This window comes from Mustela erminea, chromosome 3 (assembly GCF_009829155.1).
Source record: "Mustela erminea isolate mMusErm1 chromosome 3, mMusErm1.Pri, whole genome shotgun sequence".
In the NCBI taxonomy this organism is placed as follows: Eukaryota; Metazoa; Chordata; class Mammalia; order Carnivora; family Mustelidae; genus Mustela; species Mustela erminea.
Genome location: NC_045616.1, coordinates 68,962,308 through 68,978,653, shown reverse-complemented (window position 1 = coordinate 68,978,653; position 16,346 = coordinate 68,962,308). Strand labels below are relative to the sequence as shown.

Genomic DNA, 16,346 nt, shown 5'->3' with positions numbered 1-16,346 from the left:
CATAGGGATCATCTGAGGTCTTTGTCAGGATATTGGGACTGAATTAGAGCTTATGTTCTCCTTTTGCCCAATCTGTATCTCTTCATCCTCCCAGAGGTGTTGGTCTGGGGAGATCAAGTTCCTACACACTAATCTCCATCTCAGTCTTTTTCTCAGGCTTCACACAGCTACCAGTGTAGTATTCTATACCAAGTAAATTATGCCTTTGAAAAATAAAATATACATCAATTCTTTTTTAGACTATTAAAACCCAGGAGAATTCTTTGCAATAGGCCTACCCTATTAGAACTCAAAAAGAATTTCTTCAAATGAAGGGAAATGATCACATATGGAAGCACAGATTTTTCAAGGAGAAAGGAAGGACACTTTAGAAAGGATATATGGGTGGGTGGACATAAAAGTAAGCTAAAAAAAAAAAAAAGACAAACAGCAAAGTAACAGTGCATCATGGGGCTTACAATATATGTAGAAGTAAAATATATGACAACAATAACAAAAGGCAGAGTAAGTGGTAAAACTAACATTTGTGAGATCAAGGTAAACTATAATTAATTGTGGTGCATGTAACCAATGCAGCCATTAAAAGTAGTACAAAAAGATAAAGCTAAAAGTCCAGTTGAAGAAATACAGTGAATAATAATAAATTTTCTGATTCAAAAGAAGTAAGGAAGAGCAAAAGATCAAAGAACAGATTAGACGATTAAAATCAAATAGCCAATGGTAGAGCTAATCTCAACTATGTCAGTAACTATGTTTGATGTAAATGGGCTAAACATCCCAGTTAAAAGAGATTATCAGAATAGACTAAGACACATGGACTATCAGAATGGGCTAACACATGTTCTCTATGGATTGGCCTCAAAATAGTGAGACACTTTGTAGGGTTTTAAAATTGTCCCTACAGTAGAATTAGTTGCATGAATCTTGTCTATAGAGTGTTCACACACATGTGTGCTTGCATGCCTACATGAATCTATGTGCTATTTAAAGAGCTCTGCTTCACAAATAAAGGATAAGAGTGTGGAAAGTAAAACAATGGGAAATAATATGTCATGCTTGACCCTTGAGGGATCCTGTGACTACTCTAGATTCCAAAGGTGAGATTTCCTCATTGGGTTTGAGGAAGGAGGAGAAACAGAAATTAAAGGAGAAAGCAAAATAAAAAGTGAGAAGGACTAGAAAATAGAAGAGAAAGGGGAAAATGGAGAAGAGGAAGAAGGAAGAGAGGAAGGATCTGGGCATCTAAAAGGGGAAAATAGTAGAGAGAGGAGAAGGTAAGCAATAGGGAGAATAGGACAAATCGGATGGGAAAAAAATTGCAATCATAAATTTTTCAAGTAATTTTTCTTTGAGCCCCAAATTTCTGGCACACACAGCTCTCAATTCTTGACAATTCTTTCTAGTATGAACCATTCCCTAACATGTTCCTTTTCATTTTTCTATACATTGCATTTTCCAATGTCTTTTTTTTTTCTTCTTCTTCTTCTTTTTAAATCAGGAAAAGGGCCTCTGCTGGGTTAGGAAATAGAGCAAAATGCTTTCAGTGTACAAGTGCCACTACTTATTTCAATTACCTGCATTCTCCTTAGCCACTCCCTGGGAATGCTAAGGACTCCATTCCAGACCACAGAGCCAACACTCTGTCCTCTGAGGGAGTGATTTAATAGGTGACTTCTCCACTAGAGGGATTTTGAAACAAATTTTATGAGAGATTTTGTGTTTGAAATGACTATGAGACTAGAAACACTGGTAGCACAAAGCTGTAGAAATATTTGGCAAAACAGGGGGAGTCTCAATAAGGCCTTAGGTGAGATTTTTAAAAAAATAATTAACATTTCTAGGGGTGCCTGGGTGGCTCAGTGAGTTAAAGCCTCTGCCTTCAGCTCAGGTCATGATCCCAGGGTCCTGGAATGGACCTCTGCTCAGCGGGGAGCCTGCTTCCCCCTCTCTCTGTCTCTGTCTGCCTCTCTGCCCACTTGTGATCTGTCTGTCAAATAAATAAAATCTTTATAAAAAAATTAACATTTCTATGGAAGGAGAGAAATGGTTTGTTTCAAAATTTTTATTACTAGATTGGCCTCAAAACAGAGAAGGCACTTTTTAGGATTTTAAAACTATCCTTAAAATGGAATTATCTGCATGAATTTTGCCTGTAAAGTATTCAACACTAGTGGACTCCAAAGGACTCAGCATTTTCTTACAGTGACTAGACCATGCTGCAACTTACTGTTTCCCCCCCAAAACATATAAATATCGCCCAAAGGTTTTGGAGTTGGAAATAGCAAATACACGGTGAATGTTCCTGTAGTGCTCCCCACACAGCCAATGTTAATAACTTAGCATGACACTCTTTTTTCTGGTTTCCTTGAATCCTTGTCTACATATCTATCGTCTGGGTGGCTCCACCTGTCCTACAGAGTTGGTATGCAATTCTTTAGTTTTTGTGTTTGTGTGCATGCGTGGGCATGCATGCTACAGTCTCCTTCAGCATTCTGGAATGCTGGTGGATTTTTCTTATAATAAAACTAATGTGTTTCATTTGTCAGAAGAAAAATTAAATGCATCAAGTAAAATACATAGAAATATTGTGACATGTAGTTACCCAAATATTTTTTTAATTTATAATATAGTAGGAAATTTGCTTCTTTATATGTTCACTTAAAAAAAAATCTACCAGTAGGTTTTTATAAAAATTACCTGATTCAAACACAACAATGAATAATAAATAATTCATTTGTATGTCCAGTTATAACATGATATACAATATGATAATTTATAGTGTTGACAGAGTCACAGATACCACTTCTAATTTTTTTTCCCATCCAAGTGAACCCTAAGTTAAAAATCTTATAAGGAGGGATCATGAAATTTGGAACCTCCTGGTTTTTAGCAAAAACAATTGATAGACCAGACAGAATAGAAGAGAGTTAAGTGATTGTTTTCTCTATGGCATAAGAATTCCCCATAAAAGAAAATAGTTAAAAAATTTGAAGCTCAATATTAAAGGTTAGTATAAACTATAAATAAGATTAACATTCATAATATATTTTAGGCCTCTGTTGCCTTTTTTTTTTTTTAAAGATTTTATTTATTTATTTGACAGAGATCACAAGTAGGCAGAGAGGCAGGCAGAGAGAGAGGAGGAAGCAGGCTCCCTGCTGAGCAGAGAGCCCGATTTGGGACTCGATCCCAGGACCCTGAGATCATGACCTGAGCCAAAGGCAGTGGCTTAACCCACTGAGCCACCCAGGCACCCCCTCTGTTGCCTTTTATCATTCTTTATCTTGTTTTTGGAGTGAAGGCAGTCCTTTGCCTTCCAAAGTTGTGGTCTTATTAATAGCAGCAGAATCTTGATGTGGAACATACTTTGTGATTTGTGGGTATCCGGAATATAACAATAAAAATGACATATATCCTAGTAAAGTTTGGCTATGTAGTTCTACATTTAAAAAAAATTCTTTCTCTTCCTCGTCCTAGAACAACAGCTTCTCTGTTTGAATTCCTGTCTAGACCAATAGGGATTGGATGCAACAGTCCCTAGAATGTGAGGTCTTCTCTGCTGAGTGTAAATAATCAGGTCTCAGGAGATGGATCTGTGGTGCTGGGGTTTGTATCTGACCTGGGCCTTTTTAAGAGCAACCAAGGATTGGAAACCTCAGACAAAATGCAGGGCCTAGGTGAGATCTGCTCTGACACCCTATTCCCTTTCCTGTTTGAGTAAATTGCTACTAAGGAAACACCTTCCAGATTGTGAAATTGGCCTTTTCTATCCATCATTCAGACATAAAATTTAACCAGTGGAAAAGGAGGGAGCTGTGAAGAACTTTGAGAATGTCTGACTAGCAAGATAGAGTTGTACAAAGCAGGGATCATAGCCCTTTAAGGAAAAAAAAAAAAAAAGCCTCTCAGAAGGAAGAAATTCAGAAGAGGGTATAATAAAGTAACCAAACAAGTCTTGTCAAGTTTTAAAAAGTACAATTTAGAAAATGAATGGTTAGAAATTCAGTGGGGCATGTTCATCAGCAAAATGCTGTAATGTTTGAAACAGTATCCTCTGTTGGAGCCAGGCAGGGGCCTATCATTACTGGTCTAGTAGGGCATACTTCCTTAGCTATATTAATTCTCTAAAAAATAATTTGGTTTCCACTTTGGCTTTTCTTTCCCTGTTAAAACTGAACAGATAGTAAATGGAAATTGAGCAGATTAAATTAATTTTCTTTATCTGGGAGAAAAGTTATTAGATGTTAGGCAGTTCTAGCCATAATAAATAGCATATGTGATATGGGGAATTTTATATGATTACTGGTATACTTCATAATCTTCCAAGAGGAAGCTGACTCTTGAAATACAAAATATGTACTTTTAATAAGCCATTTGGGAAGATCTGCTGGAAGTATTTTTTGAGTTGACTGGGGTGACACGTAGTTGATTCACATACAGGGTAGTCTTGCCAAGGAAACCACATTTTATCACCCCCCAGAAGTCTTCATGAGCCTGTGCACTCTTTGCCAGCCCAGCTGATCCTGACAGAGGCCCCTGCATAGACTAGAGCAGCCCCCTGAGCTCCCAGGTCACAGGTTCACCAGGGGCACACAGGGTTCTGGAAGCAGGGCAGCACAGTTATCTACAACACAGCACCATCAAAGTACCTGTGCATGCCGACATGGACGGCTCTCTCGGGTCAGTGACCCCAGAAAGGCAGGAGGAACAAGGGTCATCCCTAGGACATGGCTTTTCCAATACAGCATCACCTCTCTCCACCACTTTGCTTGAGTGAGTACTCGGACAATATGTGATCCTACCTTTAATGCCGGTCTCCCAGGGAGCTTTTACTCAGATAACTTCGTTTCTATACAGAAGCTGAAAAGTTCTTTGTGATAGAGAAGAAGAGAAGCAGCTTTGCCAGTCCTGGCTAGTCTCTTGCCTCCCGTGACCCCCACTACGTAGATTTGGAAATCCCACCCCAGAAACTTTTCCCAGCCAGGACTGTGTTTGTTCCCTATTGGAGGCTGCATGCCAGCTCCAATTTATTCACATCTGGGTCAGATCCCTGGGCCTCGGACAGTGTCTTGACCTGTAGCTCCTGCATGTGATTCGTGAGTGGAGAGGACATGCCCAGCATGTGTGTACAGAGTCTTGCGTGAGTCATCCTTTTCTCTTGTGCTGGTTGGGCCTTGTCTTGCTGAGCACCACTTAGAGCTTTTGTTGGTGTGTCGTGTTGCCTTCCGTGGAAACACGTGACGCGCTTAAGGCTCACATATCCAAGCAACGTGGCCTCTCTTCACTGCGGCAGCCGAGCCTCTTACATTTCAGTGACTCTCCTAGTGCTGAAAAACAAGCCCTTCTGCAGGGCCTGTGTCCTCAGAGCAGGGCGCTTGCCTGCTTGCCGGGCTAGGCTGAGACCACGGAGGGAATGAATAGAATCCGGGTGGCATTGTTACTGGCCTTGGCACAGGCCCTCTGTGTAATGTGATAATCCCAGCCCGCCAGCCCCGGAGAGGAGGCCGCTGGCATACCTTCCTCAGGAATCAACTTCTGACCTCCTGGCTTTTCTACCCCTGTCCCCAAAACCAATTTTGCTTAAAATGCTAGTGGCACTGTCATAAATTATCCTTTAGTTAAGGGGTTTGGCTCTTGTGTGAGTTACTGTGGTTTGAAAAGAAGAAGCAAAGAAAAAAAATTGGAACATCTTCGTTTAGCTAAGACCCGGCGCATAACCCCAGGGAAGTCAAAGCAGGCTGGAGAAGGCAACTTGCGAGGGAAGGGAGAAGGCTCTTCCTCCTGCGCTGTCTGAAGCTGTAGGCTCATGACTAGCTGATTGGATAGTTTTTTAGAAGTACTCTTTTCTGCACCGGAATTTCTCTGGGGAGTGCGCTGAGAATATGCCTTTTGACAATAGTTATGAAGCCCTGTGTTTTTCACATTTTCGTACATGTCAGAGGGATTCTGGAGAGTGGTGGAGCTGCTTCTCTGATGGTCAGTGGGCTGGGGAGCAAAGCCTCCGAGGCAGAGGTTTCGGAGAACAGAGATCCTGTGTCTGCAAGTAGTGGGGGGGAACACGATTGCCTGTAAGGGTTCGCCAGAGGAGCACGCCTAACTTACTCCATGACTTGGGGTGGTAATGAAAGTGGACTCCTTTTATTTGGGATTTTGGGTTGTTTCTGTGTGCTGTCACTGGCTGTTTAGTAGAAAAACAAAAATTAACCTAACTGCCCAATGTAGCTTAATGGTTTACTATTATCCCCAACATTTCAACCCTCTTTTCAGGAACATAAGTCTCTTTAAAATAAAAATACATCTGGGGTACCTGGGTGGCTCTATTGGTTGCGTGTCTGAGTCTTGATCTCAACTCAGGGCTTGATCTCAGGGTCGTTAGTTCGAGCCCTGAGTTGGGCCCTGTGCTGGGTGTGGAACATACTTAAAACAATAAATGAATTAAATAAGTAAAATAAAAATGCTCGGTTTTTCAAAAGCTTTTCCTCCCCATTCCTCTCCTTTCAGTTTTAATATTTTATTTTTTTATCATAAAGAGAGACAGCGATAAATAAATAAAATATAAAAAGAAACAACAACAACAACCAAAGACGCCATCCAGGGGGCAGGGGCCAGTGCCTAGGTGATGGCTGCTAACAGCTACTACACTCCAGGGCAAGCCAGAGGCCACAGGTCCAGGTCCATGTCCTCCCTATGGCAGCACAACCAGAGACCACTGAAAGGGGAGAAATGGGGAGGAAAAGCTTTTGAAAAACTGAGCATTTTTATTTTACTTATTTAGTTCATTTATGTTTTTAAAGTATGTTCCACACCCAGCACAGGGCCCAGCTCATAAAGAGAGAGAGCACACGCAAGCAGTGGGGGCAACGGGCAGAGGGAGAGCAGACTCTCCAGTGAGCAGGGAGCCGCATGTGGGTCTCGATCCCAGGACCCCAAGATCATGACCTCTGCTGAAGGCAGACACTTGACTGACTGAGCCACCCAGGCTCCCTGGATGGTGGTGTTCTTACTGGCTCTATATTTGTAGCTGGTAAGTGTGTGGCTTCTTTGGGCTTAGGAAGTCCCCATGGGGCTGCAGCTGCCTTCTCCTTGTGGATTTGGCCTTCCTGTTGCTCTCTCTAGCTGCAGAGCATCACCGTCATGTGTCAGTCTTCTCTGCCTTTTCAAGGTCACCTGACCTTGCTCTGTTGATGTGTCAGATCCACTCTCTCCCACTTTAGCCTGTGTGTCGCCTGGGGGTTGACATCAGCTTGAGAACAAGGCTCAAGGCTTCTTCATGAGGCCCTACATTGTTGGGGTCCAGCCGAGGTGGGTGTTTGGCAGCCTGAGAGACACCCTGACTTTCAGGGTCCCATTCAGGTCTCCCACCCTTGGGAATAAAGCCCAGGGAGGGACAGTCAAAAAAGGCATGCCCACTTTCTGCTCTTTCCCACCTTGGTTTCCCTTTATTTTCCTCAGGAAAGAGATAAAGGAATAGGATTTTCTTGTACCTCCTTCTTTCTCTTTACCCTCGTTAAGCCTTAAACTGCAGATATCATCTCTGTAATACCACAGAAGTCAATTAGCTGGACCCTCCTGGGCTGCTTTTGATATGCCAAAGTGTAGACAGGAATTTAGTAACGCCTGTCTTTCTACAAGGCCTGATTTTAAAGCCTAAAATCTCCCAAGGAAATGAGATTGCAGCTGTCTCCTGTCAGGGAGTGATAATTTCTCAAAAGCTTGACCTCCATGATGAGAAAGTGCCATGAAATATGCATTAAAAGAGAAAGTAAAAATCATCGGTTTAATATTTGCTGAAATATCTTCCGTATTTAAACCTCATGTGGCCAGGACTGCCACACTGCACATCTCCTGGGGGTTGAGATTGGTGTTCCCTGCAAAGTGCTACCTGGCATTGTCATCTGTTCTTACTTTAAATGCGTGTGTCTGTCTGGTGGAGATGTAAGTGAAAGAAGAGGGTGCTGGGAGGTAGAAAATCTTTCTAGAATGAAGTGTCAATCAAATTCTTCTCCATGATTTTTTAAGTGTTTTCTTGTGTATTGGGATAATAATCAGGAAAGAGTTTCATTCAAGTTAATAAGCACCAAGAAACTCTAGGTGAAATATATTTTGACTCTCTGTTCTTTGGCTTCCTTCACCAAGAAGCTTCTACTTGGCACCAGAAACTACGGATGTTTTGTGTTTAATCTTTCAACTCTGCCTGTGCTTCAAGGAGAAGCTCATGTTACTTCTATGTTTCTGTACTCTGCCTGGGTAGACAGTCTGTACTCTAGGCTTCCTTTGGTTGTTTTCCATGACAGTTTAAAATGAATATAAAAATAAATGACATGCTGAATTGTACCCTATGAGACAGTGAATTATGTCAGTTAAAGATGTTATTTTTAAAAAGAAAAAAAACATATCCACGCACAACATTATTTTTTCTCATTAAAAAGGAAAAGGTCATATCACATAAGCGTCTCAGAATCTTGATTTCCTTGATGAACCACACACTGGAGTAATACATTCAAATCAACTGGTTTATATCCCATGTATTCCTTTAATGCTATCAAATGCATTTTATGAATGTAACGACATTTTCAAGAACTTCTCTTTTGATAAACATTCACTTTGTTTCTATTTTTTCTCACTAGAATGATTCTTTATTTAAATACTTTTAAATATAATCCTTTACATCTTAATGTTATTATTTCTATAGCATAAATTCATAGCAGTGGGATTATGTGGATTATGGTATATATGTTTTCAACTTAATGAATATAGCAGATTGCTTCCCCCCCAAAATCCATTAATTCACATTTCCACAAGCAATATAGTAGAATTTTCCCTGAATCCTTGCCAAAAATAGGTATTCTAAGCCTTTATTTTTTACAATCTGTTGGCTGTAAATTATCTCACTGTTGCCTTACCAGGGTTGAATGCTTTTGGTATTTTGCTTTCGACTGACTCTTTCATACTGATTACCCCAACATCTACTGGGTTATTTGCCTTTCTTTTGTTAATTTATAAGACCTATTTGTATACTAAAGATACTAAGCATTTGCCTATCACATATGTTGTAAATATTTTTTCCAATGTGGTCCCTTTTGTAACAAAATTTTAAATTTTGAGTATTTAAATATATCTGTACTTTTTTTTTTCTTAGTGTGTCTGGGTTCTCCGAATTGGTGAAACAGTCTCTCCTGCCTCTAGGATTGTACATAAAGAATTTTGAATGGTTTTCATTGTTTTAATTTTTATACATAAGTCTTTAATCCATCTGGAATTTATTTTTGCATTTGGCATGACGTAAGGGTCCAACTTAATTTTTTTTCCAGATGGATAACCAGTTGTTCAGGCTCCATTTATGAAATATATGACCTCTTCCAACTGAATGAAATACCACTTTAGTCCTGAATTAAACTCCAGTTTATACTAGGTTTTATTGCTCTTCACTCTCTTTTATTCCACTAACTTACTTGCCTATTCCTGTGCCACTGTTATTTTTGATAGGCAAGTCCTCCCTTCAGCAGTCTTAGTGACCAAAGAGAAGTGTAGGGAAGAACATCCAACAGGTTGCTTAATTAGTTCATGAGAGGTGAGATGAAGAAGTAATGGAGAGGTTATGCAAGATAAAGAGACAAAGGGCAGAGAGAAGAGAAAGGGGGACCAAAAAGGACTTCAGGATAAAAACTGTCCATGAAAAAAATAACATGTAAAATAAAATCCCACCTACCTCTTTTTTTTTTTCCCTCCCACTCCATAGAGAATGATGTTGTGAATATTAGCAGTGAGATGCATTACCACTGTCACGATCATGTCCAAATGAGCATCATTGTGTTACTGCCAACTGCTGTGCTTGGTAATGAGAAAGTGGCTGAAACCTCTTGCCCGTGACGAGCATTGAAGTGAGTTTGAACTGTGAGTTCAGAGATGAACGTAGCTGATAAAAATGGCCCTCTGGAAGGTGAATCTTCTTTTCTACAAAATGATCAGCCATACTACATTTTTTTTTTTTTTTTTTTTTGTATCATGCTTAGCGAAATAAGTCAAGCAGAGAAAGACAACTATCATATGATCTCCCTGATATGAGGAAGTGGTCATACTACATTATTAACAGCAGAACTGGGCATTGTTTTGGAAGGTTGAATGTCATGATAGATCCAGCTCATTATTACACATTTGTATTGCCTTCTTTATTTAAATAGCTCAGTGCACAAAGAGAAAGTTGTTTCAGTTTGAAAAAGCTTAGATTTTCCCCTCAAGTGAAAGGATTCTTTCTGCCTCAGGAGTTTTTATTTACACCAGCTCTCCCAAGGGTCTCTCCATCTGCTCATTCTTTCTCCCAGACTCAGTTAGTGTTCTGTGTTAAAAGTACAGATTTACATAATTGGCTATTCCTTATTGGAAAGGATGTATTTTAACCCATTTGGGGAAGCATACATTAAAAAAAAAAAAAAGCCACACTGTAGATTTTTTGGGGAGCCTCATTGTTTATTTCTTTACTTTTACATTCTTTCTTGTTTTCTACTTGAGGTGCTTTTTTAGTCTGTATGATTCCCCCACCCCTTATTTAGTTAACTTTGATTATATTCTTTATGAAACTGTTAATAGACCTGTTATGCTCTTGTCAATGAGAATGTTATCATTAGAATCCTTCACCTAAGGCATAGATATTGTGTTAAAGGAGTGGTGTGGGAAAATTTAATGAAGTCGTTTCAGTAAAGCAACTAGTAGTCATTTTGTTTGTGAACCTTAATTGGGGAAATAGGAGTTATTATAGAAATAAGATGATACAGGGGTGCCTGGGTGGCTCAGTGGGTTAAAGCCTCTGCCTTCGGCTCAGGTCATGATCTCAGGGTCCTGGGATTGAGCCCCACATCAGGCTCTCTGCTCGGCAGGGAGCCTGCTTCCTCCTCTCTGTCTCTCTGCCTCTCTCTCTGCCTACTTGTGATCTCTGTCTGTCAAATAAACAAATAAAATCTTTAAGAAAAAAAAAAAAAGAAGATGATACAGAAAAATCCAAACACTCACTTTCTCTTTAGGATGTTTGCATTCCTCCTAGTAGGGTGGTTTATTTATAATTCTCCTTGAACAAAAGTAGATAATATAGATCATATTTCTTTATAATTCTGTTTTTGAGTGTTTAAATTAGAATCATTGGCAGGATTTGCATGAACTCGAGCTCTGGATTGTTAATGTGAAAAAAATGTTAAGAATGGTATATGGGATGAAGGTTTCAAATTATATACATTTTGTTTTTAAGTAAAGTTACTACTCTCTCTGAAACTACATCAAAAGATGTATTTCAAACCCCCTTGTCCAGCTCTTCTGTGGGATTTTTAGATAAAGGCCTCTTAATTGGCTGTCAGCGAGTAACACCTCATTCTTTTCCAGCCACATGATGTGGAGAAATAAGACCTAAACAACACAATATAATATTGTTGGAAATTGTCTTATAGAGACAAGCTTTGATTCCACATCTGTAGACCTGGTAGTAAGGGAAAAGATTCCCCTCCCCTTCCTCTCATAATTTTTCTAAAGCTGGTCTCAATTCAAGATAAAAAGAAAGTTCTAAAATTTAAGATTATTTTAATATCAAAGGGAGGCAGTGACAACTGCGTTTTCACCAAAATTGTAGGATCATGTCTTCTTTTCAAATTAAGCTTAAAAAGCCAATCCCACATTTTAGTATAGAAGCTCACAAAGGGTAGGGCCAGTGGTTAGTTAGCCAGGGGTATTAATAATGCAGTGTTAATCAGACCTTGTTAATATTTTAATAGAAAAAAGAGCGTTATTGTGAGTTAAAAGAAGAAAATGTATTTCTAAAAATCTTAAAAATAAAAAAATCAAAATTAAAAGCAACCTTTTGAATTGAGATAAAAAATTTTTGAAATGAGTAAGACGTAGTGAGAAAAAGGATTACATAGTAAGAACATATTTCTGAAATTAGTATCCAATATTTTTTCTCCAAATATTTCTGATCTCTGTCCTTTTGTTTTCAGTTTGATAGTTGGCCAGGATCATTGTTTTTTAGACACTTTTTCGATTGAAAATTCCAAAGGCCCAAGATTTAAGGTAAACAGGTGGTGTGGATTAGAGGAGAGTCGAGCTTTCTTTGGAAAACAGAAAAGATTTCCTTAGTCTAAAGAAGAGAGAGACTTGGGCGCCTGGGTGGCTCAGTAGGTTAAGCCGCTGCCTTCGGTTCAGGTCACGATCTCAGGGTCCTGGGATCGAGTCCCCTATCGGGCTCTCTGCTCAGCAGGGAGTCTGCTTCCTCCTCTCTCTCTCTCTCTGCCTGCCTCTCTGCCTATTTGTGATCTCTCTCTGTCAAATAAATAAATAAAATTAAAAAAAAAAAAAAAAAAAAGAAGAGAGAGACTCTGCCATCCTGGACAGAGTAGGCCCTGGATCCTGCTTCCTATATAGACCCATGAAGGTCATGAAATATCAAATGGATTGGGATACCTGAGAGAAGAGTCTGAAATCCACAGTGGTGACATTCCAGTATGATTCTAAATAGCCATTTCTGAACAGAAGCACCAGAATTGTCCCCATGTCTTAAAGGAAAGATTCTTTGGAAGTGGTAGAGAAGACCCAGTCTTAAAAATTTTAAAAACCAAACAGACAGAAAAGAGGGTTGCCTAAAATACTTCAGGGATCAGAGTGAGTATCCAAGAAGAAAACAGATCAGTACATACCTGTGTAGACAGAAGACTCCAAGAATCAGAAGAATGTTACCACACCTTCATACTTGGTCAGCCCCCTAGAACTTAGATTCAGTGCCAAAGATGAGAGGGAAAGAGGACACAACATACTGATGGAAATGAGCTTCTGTCATCTGATATGGCAGTTCAAAACAGAAATTCAGTTGATTTATAGAAATTGAAGTTATAATATCTCACATAAGAATGTGGATTGAGATTCATAGTCACTACATTGAAAGCAGTAGAGGGGAAGGATGAGTATCTTATCAGTGGACTTCTTCCACTTTTTACCTTTAGCTGCAACTAGTGAAGGAAAATTCCTCTTTATCTGACAAGAATGTAATTTTCTTTGGTGGCTGTTTCTTTTTCTTTTTTTATCTTTTCTTTCTTTTTTTTTTTTTTTTTTGAGAGAGAGAGAGAAAGGGACTGCATGTGTGAGTGGGGGGAGGGGCGGAGGAAGAGGGGGAGAGAGAGAGAATCTCAAGCAGTCTCCATACTGCATGTGGAGCCTAATGTGGGGCTTGATCTCATGACCCTGACACTATGAGCTGAGCCAAAATCAGATGTCAGATGCTTAACCAACTGGGGCCATCCAGGTCCCTCTGATAGCTATTTTAAAGCATGGCCAAAATCCATGGAATGGCAAGTATTAAAAAGAGCTCCTAAGCGCTGTCTCCATGTTCTGCTGTGAGATAATCTGCAGTGGGAAGCCTACCTACAGTGAGGTGTCAACATTTTTTCTTCTCTTTTACTTTCTTTGTTCTGTTTTCTTATATATTAAAGATGTCTTCTGTTTTATTGACTAGAAAATAGTAATATTTTAATATTTATTTTTGCTGTGATATAGGCTGTGTAGTACTTTAAAATGTTGGCTTTAGTTTACTTCTCTAGTTAAATTTCTTTGTATCCTTTAATTTTTTTTTCTCATTACTTTAAAGAACTACTGTCATTAAAATTTTTCTTTTTCTTTTAAAATTCTTTTTACTTTGCCTGATGTTATTAACTTCAATAGCAGTCCTTTTCTCCTTTCTGATTTTGTGTTTTGATGTATTGTTAGTTTTTATCCTTTATCTTAAATTTTGTTTTGCTATCTTATATTAATTTTCCTCCCAAAATGTTTTATTATGCTAGTGTATATGCTTTTTCTTGGCTTTAAGATTTAATCCTCTTACTCCTCTACCTCTTCTATATTCTGTTGCTTTATTTTTACTTCCTTTATCTTGAGGGAAGTGTGACTTATTTTCTAAATAGCAAACAAGAAGCAGCATTCAAAGCATGGTAGTGGTTCATTCTCTGTTCACACACTGAACAGAGAAGCCTGGAAGATTAAAGTTGAAAGGAGGGTGAAATCATTTGGCCAAATGCATGCTTGCCATTTTCTCATTTTCTCATGTGCTATTTTCTCAAGTTAAAATTATTGTACCCTTGGCTTGTGATTTAGGATTTTTTAAAGTAACCAGTTGTCTGTCTATCCATGAACTGGAGAAACCCTCAAACTGATTTTTGAGGAAAGTCTTGGACCTGCTCCTGGGTTGACCTTTGACTCACTTCCATTCTATAAAAGAGAGAACTATATGTTTGATGGACTTTCCAACTCTCACAAAAGATTAGCAGTGCTAGCCTGAGAATGAAAATACACATCTTTCTTCTAGCTTCTTTCAAGAGCAATTTGAAAGTTTATGCCAAAATCTGAAATACACACAGAGCATTTCCACATTGAAGAATGAGAATATATTCCATGGAAACAATCTAAATGCTCACTTAGTAGGACATTTTAGTTTATTTAACTATATACTACATGTATGTTAAAAAGGAATAAGTTGGTTCTCTGGGTCCAGCAGCATTAAAGATAGAATTTCTGGGGGTCTATCTCTGCTCTTACAAATAGAAAACTTTCAGGGGGTACCTGGGGTGGCTCAGTCTGTTAAGCATTTGACTCTTGATTTCAGTTAAGATCATGATCTCAGGGTTCTAGGATTAGGGCCCACATCAAGCTTTGTCCTGGGTATGGAGCCTGCTTGGGATTCTCTCTGTCCCTTTCTCCCCAACCCATCTTTAAAGGAGAAAAAAACAAAAGGAAGAAATAAATGATTCAAAATATAGCGGGAAAAAATATGTAGGAGTCAAAAATATAGGAAAAAAAGAAAAAGGAAGAAAGCCAAATTGTTAAGTGTATGTGATGACATGGTTGCCTTAGGAAGATTTCAGTATAAGATCTATGACCAAACAATTAGTAATAACAATTTAAAAACACTTAGAAATAGTTTTATCTGTGAAACCTAATGTTATAGAAGTTGCCTAACAGATTAGTTTTTTTTTTTAAGAGAAAAAAATGTAATGTAGATTTAGTAACAATCTAGGGAATAATGAGTACAAAAGGTCAGAATTACAAGTGTTAGTTAACATTATATATAAGCCTTTTAAATATCACTTTAAATATTAGATATGGATTTTGGGAAAATGATGAAAGTGGTATAATTTTTAATCCTTTTGAGTCTCTTTACAAATGCAGGCAAATAATTAGGATGTCACTTTGGAAGAAAAGAAACACTATCTACAGTAAAACTAACAGAAAAGGTATTCCTAAAACCACACTTTAGAGAAGGAAAGAGCAAATCATGACATTGTATAATCTAGTGGTAGGCAGATAGAAAGAAGCAAAAACCTGGGAGTATTTAAAAATAATCAGTAGGGGGGCAGCTGGGTGGCTCAGTGGGTTAAGCCTCTGCCTTCAGCTCAGGTCATCTCAGGGTCCTGGGATCGAGCCCTGGATTGGACTCTGCTGGGGGGGGAGCTTGCTTCCCCGTCTGTCTCTGCCTGCTTATCTGTGATCTCTCTCTGTCAAATAAATAAATAAATAAAATCTTAAAAAAAAATAGGTATTCACTAGAAAACACTGTAGGCCAATTTGAAAAAGGCAACTAAAAATGGAAAAAGTTTTTATATATACCAACTTGAGGATAAGTGCAAGGAATATGGTAAGGTCTGAAAAGTCCAGAGCAGCACTATTCACTCTCAAAACAAAGTACAAATCTATGGGAAACTGACAGGAATACAGTGTAAATTAGGCAGAACAGTGTCAGTAGGAACAGAAAGAAGTTTACATAGAAGTGGAGGAGATGTCTACGGCCATACCACCCTGAACGCGCCTGATCTCGTCTGATATCGGAAGCTAAGCAGCGTCGGGCCTGGTTAGTACTTGGATGGGAGAAGTGGAGGAGAGGTACAGAGCACAGAGATTGTCAGAAAGTAAGAGGCTATAGCTTTTTTAAAAAAAATTTTAAATTAAAAAATTTTTTTTTAAGATCTTATTTATTTATTTGACAGAGAGACAGCTAGAGAGGGAATACTAGCACGGGGAGTAGGAGAGGGAGAATCGAGCTTCTGGTGAGCAAGGAGTCTGTTGTGGGATTCAATCCCAGGACTCTGGGCTGAATCCCAATGACCTGAGCTGAAGGCAGATGCTTAACAACTGAGCCACCCAGGCACCCTGAGGCTATAGCTTTTAACACTTTATTAAAACTACAAAGTGGAGTGGCACCTGGGTGGCTCAGTCAGTTGAGTGTCTGCCTTCTGCTCAGGTCATGACCCCAGGGTCCTAGGATTGAGCCCCAGAATTGGTTCCCTGCTTAATGGGAAGCCTGCTTCTCCCTCTCCTCCCTGCTT

At 39.0% G+C, this 16,346-nt stretch overlaps 1 long non-coding RNA gene across 1 annotated transcript in view; it reads left to right on the top strand.

The window, feature by feature from the left end:
* The first annotated feature begins 5,059 nt into the window (after positions 1–5,059).
* Positions 5,060–16,346, top strand: part of LOC116585601 — a 102,228-nt gene continuing 90,941 nt past the window's right edge. The window contains exon 1 of the long non-coding RNA XR_004283715.1: positions 5,060–5,140. This is a non-coding gene — a long non-coding RNA (uncharacterized LOC116585601). The remainder of the gene's footprint in view (positions 5,141–16,346) is intronic.